Below are 11,469 nucleotides of genomic sequence, written 5' to 3'. Positions count from 1 at the left end.
CTGAGATAGGCCCCAGCACCCCCTGCAACCCAGAAAGGGACAAGCGGTAGAAAAATGGATGGATGGATGTTATAATAGGGTTTGTTTGGCGTTATTATATTATTTATTATATTATATTATTTATTATATTTTATATTATATCATATTATTTATTATATTTATTATAATAAGTTATGTTATATTATATTATTTTATTTATTATATATTATATTAAATTATATTATTATATAATATTTATAGTATTGTATTATATTATTTATTGTATCATTTAAAAAGAGTGTAAGGGTTTGTGTGGTGTTATTATATTATTTATTATATTATATTATTTATTATATTTTATATTATATCATATTATTTATTATATTTATTATAATAAGTTATGTTATATTATTTTATTTATTATATATTATATTAAATTATATTATTATATAATATTTATAGTATTGCATTATATTATTTATTGTATCATTTAAAAAGAGTGTAAGGGTTTGTGTGGTGTTATTATATTCCTTCTAACTGCATCATTAGTGTTCCTTTCTGCTGTGTGTGTGTGTGTGCGTGCGTGCGTGCGTGTGTGTGTGTGTGTGTGTGTGTGTGTGTGTGTGTGTGTGTGTGTGTGTGTGTGTGTGTGTGTGCGTGCGTGTGCGATCTTCACCTATTTACTGTACACACCTTCGTCTCTCTTGTACGCTGACATCATCACATCTAATTACTTTATAATTACTTTTTAGTTACTATGTATTTACTTTCTTCTTTCTTTCCAGTTACTTCCTGATTACTTCCTAGTTACTTTTTTAATTACTTCCTAGTTACTTTGTCATTACTTTCTAGTTTCTTCCCAATTAATTTCTAGTTACTTAAAAAAATACTTCCTATAGTTACTTATTTGTTACTTTTTATTTAATTACCAAGTACTTCTTAGTTACTTCCAAATTATTTCCAGTTGATTACACATTACCTTCTAGTTACTTCCTAATTATTCTGAGTTAATTAACAATTACTTCCTGTTGACTTCCTCGGGGGGGGGGGGGCAAGCTTCTTGGTATCTGTCTATCATTTGCATATTTGGCCATAACACATGTGCATATGGACTTTTCTTATGAACTTCATAGGATTTTTAAATGATTTTCAAGACTGGAAAAAGTCGCCAGATTTGTTGCCACTTGCTTTTTATGTAATCCTAGAAGCTGGGAGGTCTGATGTCTTCTTATGCTCTGTCAGACCAGGTGTGTACGCGCCGTGTAGGAAGCAGCGTTAGTATGCACGGAGCTGTAATGACCAGCTACTGCACGGCCACAGATAGTCCCATCATCGTGTGTTCATGAAACCGTCAGATTGACTTCATGTGTGGCTTTTATTGGTGCACACACACATCGACATGACTCATACTGTGTGTGTGTGTGTGTGTGTGTGTGTGTGTGTGTGTGTGTGTGTGTGTGTGTGTGTGTGTGTGTGGGCTGACTGACTCCCCACTCAGTCGTGATGCCACCTTCTCGAGGATCTTGTGTCCGCAGTGAGGAGGAGTTAGTGACAAGAAGTCTTCCCCGAGTGTTGAACAAACACCATCTGTGTGTTTGCTCGCTCCTTACACTCACGCTTGGAATCCCAGCATGCCACTGGCGTGCGTGTGTGCGTGTGTGTGTGTGTGTGTGTGTGTGTGTGTGTGTGTGTGTGTGTGTGTGTGTGTGTGTGTGTGTGTGTGTGTGTGTGTGTGTGTGTGTGTGTGTGTGTCAGCAGGATGATGTAAGTCCTCTTGTGGCCACTAGAGGGCAGCAGTCTTTTCTTGCGTGTCCTTGAAAACACACCTTTCGTTCTTCGACGGCGTGCCCCCCCGGTGACAGTGTGTAGTGTCTCCCACAATGCACCTGAGTCACGTGACCCGCGCTTGTGTTGCTGTGGCCAAGGTGTGTCAGCGACGGCGTGCTGTGCGGCCAATTTACATCCCACCATGACTCTGCTGACTCATCATCAACACACACACACACACACACACACACACACACACACACACACACACACACACACTGTTGCTGCTGAAAATGTTTTGACACATAATATGATACAAACCCCGAAAGCAGTGAAGTTGTCACGTTGTGTAAATGCTAAATAAAAAGAGAATACAACAAAACTTATATTCAATTGAATAGACTGCAAAGACAAGATATTTCATGTTCACACTGACAAACTTTGGTCTTTTTTGCAAATAATCATGAAGTTAGAATGTAATGGCAGCAACACATTGCAACAAAGGCATTGTTACCAGTGTGTTACATGGCCTTTCCTTTTAACAACACTCAGTAAAGGTTTGGGAAGTGAGGAGACACATTTTTGAAGTGGAATTCTTTCCCATTCTTGCTTGATGTACAGCTTAAGTTGTTCAACAGTCTCCCTTCTCATATTTTACACGCCACACATTTTCAATGTCTGGACTACAGGCAGGCCAGTCTAGTACCCACACTCTTTTACTATGAAGCCACGCTGTTGTAACACCTGGCTTGCTGAAATAAGCAGGGGCGTCCATGATAACAACACATGCTCCAAAAGCTGTATGTACCTTTCAGCATTAATGGTGCCTTCACAGATGTGTAAGTTACCCATGTCTTGACCACTAATACACCCCCATACCATCACACATGCTGCCTTTTACACTTTCACCCTAGAACATGTCTTGACCACTAACACACCCCCATACCATCACACATGCTGCCTTTTACACTTTCACCCTAGAACATGTCTTGACCACTAATACACCCCCATACCATCACACATGCTGCCTTCTACACTTTCACCCTAGAACATGTCTTGACCACTAATACACCCCCATACCATCACACATGCTGCCTTTTACACTTTCACCCTAGAACATGTCTTGACCACTAATACACCCCCATACCATCACACATGCTGCCTTCTACACTTTCACCCTAGAACATGTCTTGACCACTAATACACCCCCATACCATCACACATGCTGCCTTTTACACTTTCACCCTAGAACATGTCTTGACCACTAATACACCCCCATACCATCACACATGCTGCCTTTTACACTTTCACCCTAGAACATGTCTTGACCACTAATACACCCCCATACCATCACACATGCTGCCTTTTACACTTTCACCCTAGAACATGTCTTGGCCACTAATACACCCCCATACCATCACACATGCTGCCTTCTACACTTTCACCCTAGAACATGTCTTGACCACTAATACACCCCCATACCATCACACATGCTGCCTTTTACACTTTCACCCTAGAACATGTCTTGACCACTAATACACCCCCATACCATCACACATGCTGCCTTTTACACTTTCACCCTAGAACATGTCTTGACCACTAATACACCCCCATACCATCACACATGCTGCCTTTTACACTTTCACCCTAGAACATGTCTTGACCACTAATACACCCCCATACCATCACACATGCTGCCTTTTACACTTTCACCCTAGAACATGTCTTGACCACTAATACACCCCCATACCATCACACATGCTGCCTTTTACACTTTCACCCTAGAACATGTCTTGACCACTAATACACCCCCATACCATCACACATGCTGCCTTTTACACTTTCACCCTAGAACATGTCTTGACCACTAATACACCCCCATACCATCACACATGCTGCCTTTTACACTTTCACCCTAGAACATGTCTTGACCACTAATACACCCCCATACCATCACACATGCTGCCTTTTACACTTTCACCCTAGAACATGTCTTGACCACTAATACACCCCCATACCATCACACATGCTGCCTTTTACACTTTCACCCTAGAACATGTCTTGACCACTAATACACCCCCATACCATCACACATGCTGCCTTCTACACTTTCACCCTAGAACATGTCTTGACCACTAATACACCCCCATACCATCACACATGCTGCCTTTTACACTTTCACCCTAGAACATGTCTTGACCACTAATACACCCCCATACCATCACACATGCTGCCTTTTACACTTTCACCCTAGAACATGTCTTGACCACTAATACACCCCCATACCATCACACATGCTGCCTTTTACACTTTCACCCTAGAACATGTCTTGGCCACTAATACACCCCCATACCATCACACATGCTGCCTTCTACACTTTCACCCTAGAACATGTCTTGACCACTAATACACCCCCATACCATCACACATGCTGCCTTTTACACTTTCACCCTAGAACATGTCTTGACCACTAATACACCCCCATACCATCACACATGCTGCCTTTTACACTTTCACCCTAGAACATGTCTTGACCACTAATACACCCCCATACCATCACACATGCTGCCTTTTACACTTTCACCCTAGAACATGTCTTGACCACTAATACACCCCCATACCATCACACATGCTGCCTTTTACACTTTCACCCTAGAACATGTCTTGACCACTAATACACCCCCATACCATCACACATGCTGCCTTCTACACTTTCACCCTAGAACATGTCTTGACCACTAATACACCCCCATACCATCACACATGCTGCCTTTTACACTTTCACCCTAGAACATGTCTTGACCACTAATACACCCCCATACCATCACACATGCTGCCTTTTACACTTTCACCCTAGAACATGTCTTGACCACTAATACACCCCCATACCATCACACATGCTGCCTTTTACACTTTCACCCTAGAACATGTCTTGACCACTAATACACCCCCATACCATCACACATGCTGCCTTTTACACTTTCACTCTAGAACACTCCGGATGGTTCTTCTCCTCTTTGGTCCAGACTAGAGGACACCACGTCCACAGTTTCCAAAAACCATTTGAAATGTGGACTCGTCAGACCACAGAACACTTTTCCACTTTGCATCAGTCCATCTTAGATGAGCTCGGGCCCAGCCAAGCGTTTCTGGGTGTTGTTGATAAATGGCTTTGGCTTTGCATAGCAGAGTTTTAACTTGCACTTACAGATGTAGCGACCAACTGTAGTTACTGGCAGTGTTCCTGAGCCCATGTGGTGATATCCTTTACACACTGATGTGGCTTACATGCAGTGATTTCTCCAGATTCTCTGAACCTTTTGATGATATTACGGAGCGTAGATGGTGAAATATCTAAATTCCTTGCAATAGCTGCTTGAGAAATGTTGTTCTTAAACTATTTGCTCAGGCATTTGTTGACAAAGTGGTGACTGACTATCTTGACGATTAGTCGACTATAGTCACTGACTATCTTGGCAATTAGTCGACTATAGTCACTGACTATTGTTGCGTTTGACCAGATGTTCCTCCAAGTGGGATGTAAAACGCTGGTCAGTCCCAAGTTTCTTAATGACATATCAACTGAACTCAAACGTACCACCAAGCACAGAATAGGTATTTTGTAATTTTATTGTCAAAGCTTTGGCAATAATGAGACCAGCCTCGAACAACACATACAAATGCGCAGCCCAAGTTGATCTGGCATTCCACAGGCCAAAAGCAACTCTTTTCACACAAAGAAAGCCCGCCTTTCCCCTCCCCCCAACACTGATAAGAAGAGAGACTTGGGGGTTGTGTTCACATTCCTGATGGTTTACGACCCTATCTAACCAGGCAATCTGAAGACAAAGAGAAACTAGTATACAGAGTAAAATTAAGGAAAGAAAATATGAGCTGATTCAAACATGATTATGAATAAAGAAATAGCTCTTAAACATATGCATTATCCACAATCCCCCTTCAGATCTTATCCAAAAGATCTCTCCTACAAGAGCAACACCTCTAAAGCACGCCCCACATTAAAGTAGGTGCTGTTTTGGTTTTCGAGCAAGCTATCGATAAACAATCAAACCATAGTTACATGGGAGAGAGAAGGAGGGAGTCAACGTCAATGTCATCATTGTCAGGGAAGGAAACTAACGGTCCCTGAAAGTCACCACTATGCTTGACCCCCTTCAGTGACATAGCAAGCCCAGAACCAGGGTGGGGTTGACCTTTGACAGCTCTAACAATGATGCGGGTGCATAGAGACCTAGCACAAGGGGCAATAAAGCATCCGCATGAGGTTATGACGGCCAAGAAAACTCCAATGGAGACCAGGGCCGACTTAATTAGGTCAGACCACCTGCCAAAGGTGTTATGAAGCCAATCTTTAAAGGGGTCAGAGACACCGGAAACTTCAGTAAGTTCTTAGGTTCTGAGGCCTTCTAAGGCGCTCTGGACCGAGCCATCGGGGGCAGCATTGTTAGGAATGAAGGTACAGCATTGGTCACCAAACATTGCACACACACCTTCTTCCTTGGCTAGGATGCGGTCAAGGGCTATGCGATTCTGGATGGCCATGAGGGAGGTCGGGGCAAGTTGTTCAGCAAGTCCCTCAACGGCGTCACAAGTCAGGTTGGTCAGTCTCAACAGATTATAAAAAACATAGTTAATGCGTTCTACATTTTTAGTAGCAGTCACAGGGAAAATAGCACCAATGATAGGAAGGTTCTCGAAACCTGCACAGGATTCACACCACAATTTGTGCTGTGAGGGGACCCCTCTTGGTTGTCCAATTGCATCAAAGTAAACACCATCAGGGTTTCTCATCAGATCAAAGGAGCCCTTTACACTCCTTCGAGATAAAACATGGCGGCGTCGGCAAGAAGTTAGAGAGGCCGCTGAGACAGGAGTTACAAGGGGAGTTAATTTGGTACCCACTAGGGTGAGTGGGGTCACCAGTCTAACCATAGCACAAAGCCCTACGGATAACGTTGGGATTCTAATGTACAATCTGTGCTCCCCACAATACCAGAATAAGTCAGCTCGTGCCCAAGGGCCTATCCTTGAGCCATCTATCAGTGTGGTGCATCAGGAAGGGTTAATGTCACCCAATTTGTTGGGGGACGAAGAGGGTCCTTTGAATTGAAAACACGTGTAATTCAGCTTTTGGGCCACAAATGGAAGAAGTCGGGTGGAATTGTCAACAGGAGGGTACACACTAGCCAACAAATCGCACCCTGGTGGCGTGGGTTCAGAGAACAAGGAAATAAGACAGTTTGAGCCATTTATGTCAGTCAACTTAAAAGGAGCGGGGTAAGTGTGGGGAAAAGGACGTCCAGCGGAACAAGCAACACAGTCACCCAGGTTTTGGCATCCACCTGAGCCACAGGTTTACCTGTACCCGCTCCTAAGGTCAAAGTTACCAGGCCTTCGGTGGTGATGTCATTAGCACGCACAGATGTGAGAGCCTTTGAAACACCACCAAGGTGGGGTGGTACTTTAGGTGCTACAGAGGGTGTAGAGGTAGTTAACGCCCTCTCAAGGACATTAATTTTAATAATTAGAGTCTGTATCAGTCAGGTCAACCCCCAAAACAACATAAAAGGGACGATGGGCACCACTTACCATAGTATGTTGTCTGCATCCGACACCAATGGTTCAGGTTGCGTCGTAACAAATATAGAGGTTATTACCACGGTAATAGCTATTGTGTCCCCCGTAATTAATCACACTGCATAGGTCAAAAAATAAGTCTTGCTATCCCCTTTGACCCAGTCTATTTAAAGTCCGCTGTTTGTTCTTAGACACTTGTCAGTCACTGTCGTCAGGAAGGAAGAACTGAGACACAAAGACAGTAGAACACGCCCAAGCACCAGTCCGTCAGGGAACACTACCGGGTGTGACATCCTGCTTTTCGTCTATCAAAATCAGAGTAATTCAGGTAACGAAACGGGGATAAACATCAAACTTTTCACTTAATATAACGACACAGATAGTTATGCTGAAAACAAGCAAGAGAAATTGGATAACTTCGAGTATAAAGGCTGGTCTCAAATAAGGATATACAATATAGAAGTTAAAAAGAGTAATATAGGTAGAAAATCTCTCTCTCAGCGTCGTCTTCTGGGCTGTAGGATTATGTGTGTGTAATTAAAGCCTCGCTCTTCTATGACACTAAAAATGAGTCGTTTTCTGCTCCCGTTCTTCTTCAGCTGCCTCAGGCTCAAAAGGCGCTGCTGGGGGTCGAGTGGGGCAGATGTAGTGGCGATGTCAGCAATGACATCCGCTGGTAATCTGTCAGGTTCTTCAGCAGGAGTGTAGAGGGAGAGGTGGTACCAGGTGTCCCCTTTTCCAGCTAATCGAAGGGCGTGAGACGTCCGTTCCACGACCTTGAAAGGACCAGTCCACCTGGGCTCCGTCCACTTGCGTTTGATGACCTAGATCTTGACCCTCTCAGCGGCCGGAAGGGAATCTGGAGTGGCGGGCTGTCATCCTCGTATCTGTACAGAAGAACTGGCACACAAATTCTGCATTTTTTGTGTAAAATACCATTTTGGTTTTACGCTGAGTCCTCCTTCCATGGCGGCTGCTGGTCCTGGGCTGACCTGTATGCAGCTCATAGGGTGAAAAAACTCAAAGGGCGGTAAAACAGTTTTATTCACGGACCTTCGAATGATCATTAACGCTAATTGCAACATGTCAATCCAATTAAATTTGGTCTGTGCACAGATTTTAGCCAATTAGTTTTTAATGTTCTGGTCCATCCTTTCAACCTTACCTTGGGACTCAGGATGGTACCCCAAACCTGTGTTCTAGTCCGAAAGCCTTTTCGACCAAGGCTAAGTGAGGTTGTTTTTTTTTTTTTTTTTAAATGGTTGCCGTTGTCTGACCTAATCTTTTTGGGGAAACCATGTCGGGGTACTAGGTCATTCACAAGTCATTTAATTACTGATGTTGCATCCTCTTTTGAGGCTGTTGTTGCTTCCGGCCAACCACTGTGATTGTCAACACAAGTCAGTACGTACCTTTTCCCTTGTACCGTATTGATCATATCAGTGAAATCAAAGACTATACATGATTCACCCTGACCTCCTCCATATTCTAAATTTGATTTACTAAAGTACTATCGATGTGTAAAATCGTTATTTTCAAATTAAAATTAGTTATAACTTCTTACCCACGGTAAAAACGTTAAAACTATGGAATGTGTCAGAGTCGGATGATTGTCGATTTTGTTCCAAGGAGTCTGTATCCACCCTCACTCACCCCCTTCTGTTTCTGAAAAAAGGACTGTGTTAGTCATACTATCACTTTCAGAAACATCTAAGAAAAAGGTCAGCTAATAGTCAAGTAGCGGAGGACAGGTCATGTTTGAGGTCAATGATTGTCTCTTTAGCCTCTATGGTCCACTGGGGGTGTTGTTAGGGTAGGGGACCCCTTAGCAATATCACAAATAACTCAAACTCAACTAAACCCTAGCTTTTATGTAACTTATTCAATATGGTGAAAGTAACAAATATGCCTATATTTATATTGTCACCAATACTAGAAAAATACTACCCTTGTGGCGAATGCTTTAGCAATAGTATTTTGAAATTTTACCACACCTGGTGGCCCCAATAATTCATTAAGTCAAGCTCATGTTGTAGAAAGTTGAATGATGCAGACACGTTTGTTACTGAATACTTTCTATCAGACTTCTGTCTTGACAACTATGTGTATGTAATGAGCAACTATAATTATTTGATATGCTTAAATGTGTAATGTGTCGTTTTAGCTCAGCTGTTGTGTAGCTGCTAGCTCCTCGTAGCCTACAGGTGTCTAAAGTGCAGCCCATAGTTATGTGTTTAACACAACTATGTGCTAAACCTAAACAATTGAAAATGTGGTATTTGGGTGTCGGTGTAATGTTTGGCAGCTACGCCGTGTCTTATCATTGCACCTAAGTTCTTTGGTTTTGTAGGCGAGACAGAGAGCAAGTGAACAATGTGGGACACAATTGTGTCCATCTTATACCATGCTAGTTGTTTCAAAGATAGGTCAACATGAGCAACCACACCTTGAGTTCCAACATATATAAATATACAGAGGAGTTAAAGGTCTCCTGGTATGAGTGTCTAACTGGTGATCATAACATATGGCGAGTCGGGTGGCAGAACACACGGAAGCATCTCAGCCAGTCAGGGTTTTCACTGTTAGAGCAGTTGGATGTCAGCCATTCCTGTTGTTTCAGGCTGTGGTAGGAGCCTTGGTAGTGGTGTCGCAGCTTGGTGGTTAAGCCGTCAGGTAACACCAGGAATGTTCCTTCTGTGCGATTTGAATGTCAGGGTACAGTCTGTAAAGGAGGTCCAGCAATCTGAACCGGAAGTGGTTTGGTGACAGGTAACCTTGTGACCCCAGCGAAGCCTTCGACCTTTAAAGAGGAAGCACACAGTTTCTTTGGTACCTCTGCATTCAGAATCGAATGGGTGGCGCCAGTGTCAATCACGAACTGATAACATTGTCATTGACACTCATGTCCAGCAGGGGGCCAGTCTGTATCTCCTGCTGGGGCTCCTGCGGTGGGCGTCCTTTGCCACGCTTTTGTGTTCGTTTGTTGGCACTACGGAACCTTTCCCGTTCGAAAATGTTCACGACTCCAGTGACCAGGCTGGTCACAGCCGAAACAGTTTCCACCCCGGACTGGCTTTGAAGCATTGTGTTGTCCACCACCCGAGTCCAACCGTCTGGTCGCACGTCTGTTGAGGATTCTTTCCTCCACCTGTTGGAACTCAAAAGCAAGGTCACCCACTGCTGAATATATCCTAGCTGATCTTTGACCTTTTGGTTCTTTTAACCTTTTATTTTCAGCGATCTGTAAATTAAGGAGTTGCTTCCTTGCTGCTCTGTCATTAGCCTTATCATCCTCATCTTGAGGAAAGAGACTGCGCATAGCAGTAGCTATGTTTGTAACGTATGGTGTTATCGGTGAGGTCGAAGATTCAGCCATTAATCCTACTTGTTGTTCTGTATTTTTGCCATCTTGTGTGGAAACACAACGATACAAAATGCTTCTAAAGTCTCCTATTGATTTCTTCCCATTTCACTCAAACTATCCTCTTCTCCCTCAATCTTCCTTCACCTGCTCTCTTTTTCTCTCTCTCTCCTTCTCACTGGAGTAGGGGGCGGTGGCCTAGTCAAAGTCTGGGCGGGTCGTTTGAATTGTCTTGCGCATGCGCGGCAGGCAAAACACCAATCAGTCTAGTCTGTCCTATTTGTCTCATTAATCATCGGTTCTTTTGCTGCATTTCGTTTTTCCACATAATCCCCGTTTACTTTTATCATACGCTAAACTCTTAAATTCTCGAGCACCAACCCTGCTCTTTTTTTTCTCTTGACCATTTTCACCAGCGCGCGCACACACACACACATGCACGTGTAAGCACTCACGCACACACAAGCAAGTGCCTACAGCCCTACGCACACACACACACACACACGCAAGCACTCTCTCTGCGTTTCACTTTACCATAAAACTTCCAGTTACTTTTTTATTTTATTTTTTATTTTACCAGACGTTTGAGTTCACAACTTTTCGAGTATTGTAAACTCCCTCTTAACCCTTTCAAGGAACGTTCTCTTTTCTTTTCTTTTTTTTCTTTTTTTTTTTTTTTTCTTTTTAAACTTTACCTGCTAATTCCATTGTCGACAACAGTGCATTCAATGGATTATTAAACAGTAATGATTCATCACATTTTC

The 11,469-nt window shown here is 43.0% G+C and overlaps 1 protein-coding gene across 5 annotated transcripts in view; it reads left to right on the top strand.

Moving 5' to 3' along the window:
* The window catches only part of baiap2b (BAR/IMD domain containing adaptor protein 2b), a 31,925-nt gene that overhangs the window by 1,116 nt on the left and 19,340 nt on the right, over positions 1-11,469 (top strand). The gene's annotated exons all lie outside the window — the stretch shown is intronic.

Source organism: Entelurus aequoreus, linkage group LG21, assembly GCF_033978785.1.
Source record: "Entelurus aequoreus isolate RoL-2023_Sb linkage group LG21, RoL_Eaeq_v1.1, whole genome shotgun sequence".
In the NCBI taxonomy this organism is placed as follows: domain Eukaryota; kingdom Metazoa; phylum Chordata; class Actinopteri; order Syngnathiformes; family Syngnathidae; genus Entelurus; species Entelurus aequoreus.
The sequence above is the reverse complement of the archived record's forward strand: the minus strand, read 5'-3'. Positions and strand labels throughout refer to the sequence as shown.